Source organism: Acomys minous (assembly GCF_964271855.1).
Source record: "Acomys minous genome assembly, chromosome: 14".
Classification (NCBI taxonomy): domain Eukaryota; kingdom Metazoa; phylum Chordata; class Mammalia; order Rodentia; family Muridae; genus Acomys; species Acomys minous.
Window position 1 is genome coordinate 82,092,718 of NC_140496.1, and position 12,440 is coordinate 82,105,157.

General features: G+C 39.4%; 1 protein-coding gene and 1 long non-coding RNA gene across 13 annotated transcripts in view; one reads left to right on the forward strand and one right to left on the reverse strand.

Annotated features, from left to right (window-relative positions):
* LOC311583772 overlaps window positions 1–12,440 on the reverse strand; it is a 671,074-nt gene that overhangs the window by 465,928 nt on the left and 192,706 nt on the right. The window contains exon 2 of the long non-coding RNA XR_014774664.1: window positions 7,427–7,480. This is a non-coding gene — a long non-coding RNA (uncharacterized lncRNA). The remainder of the gene's footprint in view (window positions 1–7,426; window positions 7,481–12,440) is intronic.
* CAMK2D (calcium/calmodulin dependent protein kinase II delta) overlaps window positions 1–12,440 on the forward strand; it is a gene marked incomplete at its 3' end in the record, with an annotated part of 237,778 nt that overhangs the window by 38,115 nt on the left and 187,223 nt on the right. The window lies entirely within an intron of this gene.

Here is a 12,440-nt window from a genome sequence, read left to right on the forward strand (position 1 = left end):
AAGTTTCTAGAAAAATTATTGTTACAGAAAGACAAGAAGGCTCTTTTATGCTAGATTGCATCTTTGGTGAATGACAAGTTCATTATACATCAACACTATTATGTATTTCAGTTTTACCTTGTTTTTGATTTGAGGAGAGAATTCTATTTGCATTTCTCTTTTAGTTCTAAGAGGTACAAAATTTGGGTAAAAATATGCTCATACTTAGGTAAAGTAGATAGATTTTTGAATTTATTTCTGTGTTAAACATTTTCTTTTAAGCTTAATCTAGTTTCCTTTGGGAAAGTTTGTAATAAAATTGAAATAATTTCCACAGCTTTTAAGCCTTTTAAAAGAGTTCTGCAAAGGACATATTGAGGCATTCTAAAGTGTTTGCTCATCATGTACACATAGGTACTCAACTTTAAATATCTGTGCAAAAAGGGTAGTGTAATGAAACTGTAGATTATACGTGTAGTTTATATGCTTAAAATCTTTTCTGTGATTCCATTGACATGAAGCATTTCAAGTAGGTGCTAGAGCTTAAAACTACGGCAACAAAACTTTGTAGTTCCACAGGATTCAAATTTTTAAAAGTGAGCTAGGAGCACTTATTATGTACAACACATTCCAGAATCCATGCAAAGATGGCATGTGCTAGACAGACAATCAATCTCTTACCACAGGAGTGGAACACTTGATTGATTCCTTAAATGCTTATTGAGGCATTTTCCGATTTTTCAGTATCAGCTTGGTATTATCTCAAGTCAGCAGTCTTTGATGCTGTATTTTCTCTGAAGACAGTACACTTATCTTTTATTTCTGACTGCTATGCGTCACCGCTGAAGTTGTAGTGGCCACAACACTGAGACAACACAGCCTGTAGTAGATAGAGTCCTTAGGATGGAATTGTTCCAGGTTTAATGTAGACAAGTGGTTGGCTCCACTTGGCAGTACGGGTGTACTTCCTTATCCCTTAGTTGCTGCCCTTTACTCTTTCTTGAATAAGTTGGTGTAAAGAACTATTGTCATTTGTTACTGATGCTGTGTGTGGCCACGTGTGTGCATGTGTGTTTGTGAGTGTGTGTGTGTGTGTGTGTGTGTGTGTGTGTGTGTGTGTGTAACAGTAACTTCAGTAAGGTGGATAAAATACAAGATTTGTTTTCTTCACGGAGTATCAAGTCATCCTAGGAGCACAGAATACTTTATATTTATAACTTCAGTTCCTTAGTTTTTGTTCCTCAAGCCTTAAAAACCACTTCCCATACCCCAGCTCTGGCAGATGTGAAGTGTGTGCCCTGAGTTCCACAACCATTCTACTTGGTAATGACTTAGTGGCTTCCATGTTGCTTTCCAGTAGTAAAACCTAACCCACGTTAGTCATGCCATAGCCATCTTCTTTTTCTTGTTTTTAGTGTCAGAAGTTTAACAAAAGACATATGAGTAAATCTCACCAAATCTGCTTTATAAATATATTGAAATGCAGCTGTCATAAATTCTGTAACCTGAGATTTGGTGGGTTCAAAAGACAGGTATTTTAAATGGTTTTCTTCCAGATATAATAATTCCTTCCCATAGCTTAGTTCTCACATTGGAATTAACTTCTGGATATGAAATTAAGGATGAACATGCATCTTATCCCCTCCCTCACACAGCCTTGCTCATATATGAGCATACTGTACCTGGATGATTTTTGTTTCCTTTCTGCATAATTAAAATTCTAAGGCTCTCTCCCATGTGCCTGTGCCTCACAGCGCCCACTTCTCATTCCACACACAAAAGCCCCCTGAAGGATGACAGATGGGCCTGCTGTTTATTTGCATAGTTGTTGGACACCTCGGAATAAGGTGAGTGTGGTGTTTGGAGTCCGGGCTACAATGACTCGCCAGATTCCTACAAAATCATCTGGAGAAATACATCAGTCATTTTACCGTACCTTCCCTTGCTAAGTGTGCTTGACTGCATGTCAGGAGAATCGTTCCTTCGCTAGCATCTTCTCTGACTTTTTTCCGCTCTGAATCTGAGATAATTCAGGAGGTATTTACAATTTGTAGCTCAAATAACAAATAAAAATTGTGAATAAGTATAAACTGCAAAGATTAAAAATTTTGTTATGGTTTGGTTATTGGCCATAACCTTGGTCCCTTGGCCCCAGCTGGGGGTGTTATTATCAGTGGTTGGATCCTGAGGCCACTGACACCATCAGGTGTTAATCTGCTGAGCTCATAGCTGAATGGGCTGTCAGAAGGCGGGGCATGGTGGGAAGATGTGGGTCACAGGGTCTACTTGTGTTTGAAGGCCATGCCTTGTCTTTTCCTTTGCCATGATATTTCTGCCATTCACAGATCTAGAAAATCACAGAGCCAGCTATGGCCTGAGAAATCTGAGACTATGACGAAAATAATTATTGATCTTTTAAAGTCTTGCCCCATCACACACACACACACACACACACACACACACACACACACACACACACACACACACCACGAGCATGAGCACACATGCAACAGCATAAAACAACCAATGCAGAGACCATTGGTTTCAATGTCTTGTGACTTGAGATAACATTTCTCTTTTATTTCAGGTTAAGATTTATCTGAAATGAACCCCGTTATAAATACCCAGAGACACAACATTTTGAGAGAATGTTATTCATTACATAGATGTCTGGGGAACGTATTTATTTGTTTGTTTGCTTATTTATTTTTGAGACAGGATTTCTCTGTGTAGCCTTGGCTGCCCTGGGCTCACTTTGTAGGCCGGCCTCAGACTCACAGAGATCTGCCTGCTTCTGCCTTCCTGAGTGCTGGGATTACAGGCATGCACCACTGAGCCTGGCTTGGAATTTATTAAAATAAATGGAAAAACACTTTTTCTGTTTTTATTCCCCTCACTGCAGTATTACCATTATTTTGTCCTTTGAATTTTACATGGTTTTTAAGTCAATTAGGAAGAAAGAAAACCAGCTTTGAGTTTGAAGGAAATAAAAGAAATTAAGTTTGAGAGTACACTATAGAGTCGGATGTAGACTCCTAGCAGGGTTTCAGTTCCTCCCCACAGTCATGAAGAAAACCTCCTGTTTGTTATGTGAAAGTTACTGGATATGCTAAACTATGTATGCTAAACTAATGCTGTAGCTCCCTGAGGTGGGTAGGGGGCAGAGGTAAGCCCAGTAACTGGGCAGCAAATAGACTGAAAGTCTGGAACTGCACCAAAGTTTGCCAAGTCTTTCATCTTTTCCTTTGAGTAGAGGCACTCCAGTAATGTAGTCCATGGCCTGGGACCTATTTATAGACTTAGATTATTCTGGAGGAATCCATTCCCCAAATCTGTTTGCCGCCTGCTAGAGTACCTTGGAAGCCTTCAGGTTACTGCAGCATTAATCATGTGGACCACCTAAAATGCGAGCTGCAAACCCCACGTAATGAAAAAAGCAGGGCCCCTCTCGAGGACTGCCCTAGTACAGTAACCTTCTGATAATCAAAGTAAGGCCGTCATCTGTGAACACCAGGCAGGAAGGAGAGGGAGAGGGGAAAGCTATTGAATAGATGTGAAATCAAGCTGGAGACCTTTTTGAAGGTTGTTATGTGTGCACTTTGGTATTTTTCAGTTGTGTGGATATTGTTAGCAAAGACACAGGGAAGGTGTCTGGTACAAATCTGTTGCTGAGGGAACATTGCAACCCTTCCGCATTAATCCATCAAGGAAATATACATATATATATATATATAATATATATATATATACCCACACACACACATATCTATCTGTATATATATATAAAATAGAGATCTGAGGTTAAAGATCTTACATGGAGTTTCGCATTATGCTTTGTCTAAAGCCATTTTCAGTTCTGTTCAGTAATGCCTAATGCCCATTGAAGCATTGTAATGCTCATCTTGATAAAGAATATAGAAATATTGGAATTTAAATGGAACCTCTGATTGCAGTTTGCTATGCCTTACCCAGCACAGCTACATTAAATGTCTAACCAATTTTAGGTGATTTTTGAAAAGATTCCCAGTTTCCCTTGCGACCTAAATTTGCCATTACTTTGATTGAAGCCATTTCCTTCTGGTTTGTCCTCAGTAGACAAGAGAAGAGCAGGTTAGCATTCCTACTATGATAGGCCACACAGCTCTGGACTGTGAAAAGGCGTCCCCTCAGTTTTCCCTTCATAGCCCTACTACACGTAGCCTTTTGACCTGTCTCCTTTTCCAGCCCTTTCATCCTCTGTGAGCTTCTTCCTGTTTCTGCTTCTCTCTGCATCCCCCTTCTGATGTCAAGAAAATAACGGGGCGTGGCCATCTAGCACAAGTCAAGCACTGAACAGGGAAAATAAGTAGCTGAGTGCGGAGTCTTTAAAGGAATTTTCTGTTTATGACAGTAATGTGCCTCCTGTCTGTCTCTCCCACGCTCTCCTGCTTCCTTCTTCGTGTTCACAAGCAACAGTCTTATTTTCACTATTACAAGGCTACTACTGTATTATAGGCTGAGAGTGTTAGCCCATGGACCTCTGCACTTTGCATCCCAAGAACAGCAGCATGCTATCAGATTTCACACACATCTGTTTTGGTTCAAAATATTTTTCCTATTGTGTTACATTTCTTGCCCATAGCCAGCCAGCTCTTACCTGTGCTTGTTGTAAGTTACATTGTAAAACATTTTTTGAAAGAACAGAAAAGACTTGAATAAATATGGTGAATATTTTTAAGAATAATAATCTTTGTAAAATTTTAATCTGTTATAGTAGTCATGTTACAAATGCTTTGTTGTGTATATACACTGAAACTTCAAAGAACTTCATTTATTTCTAAAGAGTTGGTAGTACAGCCCTATTCCATCATTTTGTTACTTATACGTAGGCTTGCTAATATTGGAAATTATTGTAATCCAGAAAGTCATTTCTTTAATTTCTCTTATGCTGATGAGAACTCGAGCAGCTTACCATCTATTACATTATGTATTTTACTGAGAAAATATTAGACAATTCTAACCCTGAAGGCCAGGTACAAATACACACCCACACCCAGAATGCACATCTCAGGAATAGCCTCCTCTTCCCACTTCAAAACCTTTGTAGCTTTAAAATCATTTCCATTTTACTTTCTCTCTCTCCCCTGTCCCTCTCCCTTTCCTTCTCCCTCTCCCTCTTCCTCTTCAGGAATTCCACATTTTGGATATTAAGCCATGTTTTCCTAGCATTACTTCAATACTACATTTTTTTTAAAAAATAAGTTGAGTACCTTATGTGTGTGTGTGTGCGCGTGTGCGTGTGCGTGTGCGTGTGCGTGTGCGTGTGTGTGTGTGTGTGTGTGTGTGTGTGTGTGTGTGTATTTGTAGACATGTGGAAGTCAGAGGACAACTAATAGGAGTTGATTCTTTCCTTCAACTATGGTGGTTCTGGAAACTGAACTCGGTTTCTAAGGCTACGCAGCAAGTGCCCTCACCCACTGAGCAATTCCATTGGCCCCCGCATCAGTCTTTAAGAGAAGTAAACTGTTTACTGGATGTGTCGCTGAAGTCAGCCTTTTATATAGATAACATTTGGAAACTGAGCACGTTTGGAAAAGAACTTTAAAACACTCTTAAGTAACTCTTTCCTGCATTGAAGTTCTAGCGGGTTTGGTGGTTGTAGAGCTTACTGTGCCTGATAAGACACAACTTGTGGGAGGAGACATTTGTTTTTGGCTCATGGGTTGAGGAAACACAGCGAAAGAGTATGGTAGGAAAGGTACGGTGCCGGTAGGAGCAGTAGGCAGCTGTTTGATCACATCTGGGTAGATCAGGAGACAGAAAGCGGGCCATGCTGGTGTTACCTGATCCCCCTACACACACACACACACACACACACACACTTTCACACACACACACACACACACACACACACACACACACACACACACACTCAGAAGATTGCCCCCTAGGGCATTCTAAATTAAATTGACAGAGCCAATTCACAATCACAGTGGCGCTGTAAGACCTCTTATTCACTCTTAACATCGTGTAGCACTTCCTGTGGGTCACTAATACCTATTAGATATCTACCTGTACCCGCTACTAAATACTTTTGGGTACAGAAAAGAGACTGGATGCTATAGATCTACATGCCTCTATAAGCTTAGATCGGTTTGATTTCTTGGTGGCTAGTACCCAGTGAGTGTCCTTGGAACAAACACATTCTTGTATGTGGAAAATACCATCTCTGTGTTCTTCCTGTCCACTGTGGCAACCATTGGCCATGTAGCCAAGTAGCACTTAAAATTGAGATTTGATTTAAATCTAAAGTTCACACCTGAGCTTCAAAGATTTAGAGTGTATTATAACTCATTTATAGTCTTATCTGGAGTCCATGTTGAGAGTTTCAAAATATATTTATTAAATATATCATTAAATTGATTTCCTATATTTCGTTTTGTTTTTTTAACATATGCTTTCTAAACAATTTAAAATTGAATCTGTGATCTTCACAAAATTCTCTTCGGACTGTGCTATCCTTAACAAAAGGTGACAAATGATGAACATAGGTTGTGTCTGAACAGTTCTTCAGGGTTTTTGTTTTGTTTTGTTTTGTTTAAGTTTGAGCAACAGTAGCATCATGTGCCATGCACGGTTTCCATGGCTACTGGCTGGCCCTGACTATATGACCATTGCTTTCTCATGATTTGAAGAAGTCCCGAGGGTAGAACTCATGGTCTTCACCTTCTAGCAGCACAAAGAAAGTAACATTTGAGAATAATTTATTTAAGTGTTAGTCTTTTAAGTCTGTTTGTAGAAGCACACTAAAGTGGGGAAAGAAAGGATGGTCCAGTTTATGCAGAAGAGTGAAGGGCCCTTTCAGACACTTGCTGTAGTAGCATCTGCTTTGTAAAAGGTGTGGCTTTTCACAGTCACAGAGTCTGCCCCCTGGGGAGCGCAGCCTGCAGTAGGTGAATAGCTCTCAGTTCATGAGAGTTGGCAAACAAGCTACAGGTGGGAATAAGTAACAGTTCTGTTCAGGATTAACTGGACAGCACAGTGCTTTCATTTAAATGGTAGCTAATAAGACTGCCAAAAAGGTCCATCCTGGGAAGAGAGGAGAGCCTCTTGGGCAGAACACAGTGGTCAGGGTTTAGGAAACAAATTGGTAAAAAAACGTGCCTGTTTTCTTGCCATTTCCTGAAACCTGTATCATTAAATCTACATGTCAGCCAAGTGATGGTTGAGCACTGTGCTTAACTAGAAGCCTTCAAGCTGGCGCTTAGAGGTCCGGGTTATCCTGGGAACGGACTTGGAAGCTTCCCTGAAGGTGCCTTGGGAGAACATGCTTATGTCTGTGTTGTTTATTCTGAAGGATTGATCAGAAGGAATTGCTTGTTTTAAACTGCTTTGTAGAGCTAAGAAGAATCCTTTGTTCTCAGGGCAGGGAAATGTGGCTTAAGCTGGAGGTTTAGAAGCCAAAAACAAACACAAAAAACAAAAATAAAAACAAACAAAACACAAACAAAAACAAAAAAAACTTACACAACCTCTTCCCTTACCTGAGTATCAGCTGCCAGAACCTGGGGACAAAGAAGTATCACGTTTGTTTTTTTTTTTTTTTGTCTGTGTGTGCTTATGGCAATTTTCTCAACTAGAGGAATTTTTTCCTCCTTTGATATTTATTAAAAATTGGCAGAATATAATTTACATACATTTCACTGACAAAAGTAAAGGTAAGCAACATACAATTTTAAGCTATTAAAAATAAACCTTATAAGATGTTGGAATGATTTCTTGTTTCTAACAGGCAGAATTTTGAAAAGTAGCTTTGCCTTTCCTGGCTTTGGTTAGTCACTCTGAGGTGAATTCAGTTTCAGTTGCCTGTTGGATGTTATTTGTTTTGTTTCCACATCAAAATAAAAAATTAAAATTAAAATTCAGAAAGATGGTGATATTAGAAGCAAGCAGAAGTGTAGGAGGTTTGAGTAAATAGTCAGTTGAAATGAAATAAACAAATAGTCCAATCGATTTCACAGTCTGAATCACAGTTCCTGGGGAAAGTTTGCATTGTAAATGTGCCCACTCAGTTTTTTAAAAACAATGACTGTTGCTTGTTTATAAATCTGTCTCTAAGAGTTGGTGTTTTGGGGTGATCAAGATAAAACTTTATATATGTGATATATACATGTAATAAATATATAATATGATTAATTAAATTTTATATCTGTGATGTATATATGACAAATGAAGATATATGAGTGAGTTTTTTAATTTTTAGAATTACCTTTGTCATGATAAATCTTATACAATAAAATTCACTTTTTTATTTTAAGAGAATATTTTATTTTTATGTTAAATATATTTTAAATTTATATATTCACTTTAGATCCCAATCATGGACCCCTCTCTCCCTCCCACCCTTTTCCCTCTGTCACCCCTCTCTTCCTCAGAGAAAAGGAGCTGCCTCTCCTCCCCTCCCCCACCAACCGACCCAGCACATCAAATCACATCCTGACTGAGTTCTCCTTGTTCCCTGAGGCCAGGCAAGGCAGCCCCTTTAGGGCAAAGTGGCCAAAAGCAGGCAGCAGAATCCGTGTCATAGACAGCACCCGCTCAACTTACTCAAGGACCCACATGAAGATCAAACTGCTCATTACATATGTGTACGGAGCCTGGGTCTAGTCCACGCATGCACTTTGGTTGGTGCTTTAAAATTCACTTTTAAGCATAAAATTTAGTGGCCTTTGGAATTCCAGTATACAGGTATGTAATCATTACCAACATGATCTTAAACACCTCTAATAACCTCACGGTTTTTTTTTTTTTTTTTTTGTTTTTTTTTTTTTTGGTTCCTGTTTGCAGTCAGTTCCTTTCCCCTACTTCCTTCTCTCTAGCAAGCTGATGATGTTAAGCCTGCTTTGCTGTTTCTGAGATTTTGGATAATGCAGTCATACAGCATATACCTTTTAATGGATCCTCGTGGTTAATATAATGCTTTGTAAAAATTCCATGTTGCTGCAGGCGTGGGGGTTAGGTTTTTTTGTTTGTTGGTTTGTTTTTGACTGGGCCACAATTTATTTGTCTGTTCACCAGATAGCAGACATTTGATTTCTCTGCAGTTTTTGCTTATTGTAAATAAACCATAGTGGCCGTTCAGATATATTTCTTTGTGAAGAAATGTCTTCTATAATACATTCGTCAACGTTCCCATTGTGAGACAGGGTCTTACTGTGCAGCACACTGCGTTGCTCAGGTTGTCCTGGAACTCAAAGAGATTCATCTTCCTCTGCCTCCCAAGGACTAGAATTTAATTGTACATTGTTGTGTCTGTTTTTGAACAACATGTTCGCCTAACCTCTCAGTGAAAACGTAAGGAACCACATGTCTTCAGGTTATTCTGTTACATCACAGGAAACAGGTTGCTCAGAACTTAAACATTGTCAGGGCTTCTCTAGAATGAGTCATCTGGAAAGGCCAAGTCACAGCACTTCAGCCTCAGGGGCGGCGTTATAAACACTTGAAAAGAAAAAGGGTTGAAGTAAGGAGGGTAAAAGCAGCATACACATGATCTTTCTTAGGTTAGTTCCAGCGTGAGAGTCGGTGCTCTTGGTGCCTCTTTAGCTACTTGCCAGCAAACATCCTGGCACCCGTGAGCTCTATACCGGCTTCTCTGGAGGCGTTTCTGCTAGCAGATAAACCCAAAGGTCACATCATATGGATTTGCAACTAGTGACAGTCATATATCTGTGCTCTTGTTATTTTGCCATTCAAGCATTCAAGACTTAGAAAATGTATTGCTAAGGTGTGTCGTTTCTTGCAAGGAAATTTCACAATATTATTCTAACTTGAATATAAGTGTAGCCCTGGTTCAAGTGGGTATATCTCTAGACTTTATTATCAAGTAGAATTCCAAAAGTACATGTGTGTAAGATAATATGTGTTTCACTGTTATTTAGTATTAGTAAAAACTGATGGCTGTCAGGGATTATGCCTGCAAAGTAAAGTTTTTATTCAAAGTATGTTAGATGGCTGGCAGGGTGGGGGGGGTAGGGGGATGGGGGGCAGGAGGGGGGGTGAGGGGGTGAAGGTGGGGAAAGTAGTTTATATAGCAAGATTCAGATGACATAGAAACTGGTTGAATCTGGAACTATATTACATGTCACAAAAATATACCAGGGAGAGCATGCTTAAGGATGCCTTTGGAGAGAAGCATTAAAGGGAATGAAGATGAGGAGATTTCCTTTTTTTTTTTTTTTTTCTGACCATACATCTTTATTGGATGGTAGATGTATCAGTAAATGGAAAAGAGATTTTCATATGTAACTTTTATCTTATGTATTGTTTGAATGGTTTCAACACAAATGTGCTTGTAAAACATTTTAAATTAAAACGCAAACCACTAAGAAAAATCAGAAAGTAAAAGATAATGGCCAGGTTTCATTGAGTGCATAGTCATGTGTCATTACTCGTTAAATTACTACAGAAACGCTACAAAGTCTATCCACTGAGAACCCGTGCTGTAGGGTGAATCTGAAGCCTAAAGAGATTTTTTGGCTATGTGTCTACATCAATGCTTGAGGAAAGAATTCAAATGTTGACCATAGGCATTAGGGAAGGCTGGTGATTGTAGACAACGGCCAGAAAGACCACAGAGATTGTGGCTGCCTAGTTGTGTAAAGCAGGGGAAAGTGTACACGTGTTCTGTGTCCTCTGGTGTCCTCAGTGGTTCTTGGGATTTTAAAAATGAGAAAACGAGTATTTGATATATTCCAAGGACTGCTATTTAAGAAAGGAATCTTCATATGAAAAAAAAAATATTTACACCTTGAGGGGTTTTGTTTGCTTGTGTTTTGTAGGTGTCTCCAAACAAATATCTGAGTAATTTCTCATAAGAACTAGCTTAGCAGAGCAAAAGGTATTCTTTTATTTTCCAGGATTATTGTTTAATTGCAAGAAGCTAAAAAAAAATAATTTCTTTTGTTGAAATTGTTACCTAACTACAGAAAAAAGAAAAATGGGATTCTATCCCAGGGCTTTTAATGCATTTTAGTTTTTTTTTATTCCAAAAAGATTTGATGTGTATACCTTAGTGAGTATAATCTCTTGTGTGCTAACCTCTTCACCTGCTGCTTTCCAACAACCTCCCTATGCATTCTGTGGTCTAGTTGCTCTGTCTTAGTCCTTGCTTTGTAGCCACCTGTGCCGGCACATGAACCCCTCACACTCCAAATACTTCTTATTCTAGTCCCCAGAACTTAAAATAGTATCAGAGGACTATCCTGAGATTGGGTGCTAAGGAACAGTATGAATGAACACATTCCCAGATGTAGATTTCACCTTCCAAATCTTCCACTTTTTCAACATTTAAATGGAAATCGCCAGCCAGTGTCAAGGCCTCCTAGGCAACGAGGCACTGCTGCTTCCTGTACCTGATCCACCCTTCTTTGACAGTACAGGAACATTATGCCTAAGAGTATCTAAGTGCTGTTTCATGTGCTTGTGCTTTGTCTATTATCTCCAATGTGAACATGCCATCCTCCCTGTGCCCTCTGACCCTCTGATCATCTTTCAATTTGGAAAGAAGAGGGTAGCTTCTAGAAGATGGACTGATTTCAGCTTGCCATTTGTGAGTGCTTTGTAATGTCCTTGCCTCAGTAATCTCTTCAGAAGAATGAAATAGAAGCTTGCATTGCAGAATTATTATGAGGACTGAATAGTCTTTTACGTCACTTAGAACAGGGCCAGGTATTTTGTAAGCATGCCTGCGTGCTAGGTTCCTATTGTGTGCCTTGTGTCTCCTTTGTCAGGAAGATTGGGGTGCTTTCATCCTCCACAACTGCAGTCACTTAACAGCTACTGTGAATAGACTGTTAAGTGAATTTCAGCCTCTAGGAGGATGGGGAGAGACTAAGGATTCATCGTGAGTGCTTATGAAGACTTTATTATTTATTTATGAATAGTATGAATGATATGTTTTATTTATGAATTCACTTATTTGGTCTTGGGAATCAAACTCAGGACCTTGCACATCCATTTGAGCATTCTATCCCTGAGCAAATCCAGCCTGAACACTTCAAACCCCTGCTGATGCTTAGTGGGTCCACTGATTGATTAAACTGATAATTACTGTATGTGTCATGTGCCAATTCTAAGACCTAGTGATACTGCAGAGGTTAAAGAAAAAGATGATAGGTATGGTGGCACACACCTTTAGTACCAGCCCTTGGGAGGCAGAAGCAGGCGGATCTCTGTGTGTTCGAGGCCAGCCAGGAAAAAGGTAGGGCTACACAGAGAAACCCTGTCTTGAACAAACAAACAAACAAACAACAAAAAAAAGATGATACCTGTCTTTGTGGTGTTTAGACTTAAATGATAGGAAACATGTAAGTATGTGAGGTAGATAGTAGGTACGTGAAGAATGAGGGAAGGAGGTGGGACCCAGGTGTGTGTGTGTGTGTGTGTGTGTGTGTGTGTGTGTGTGTGTGTGTGTGTGTAAT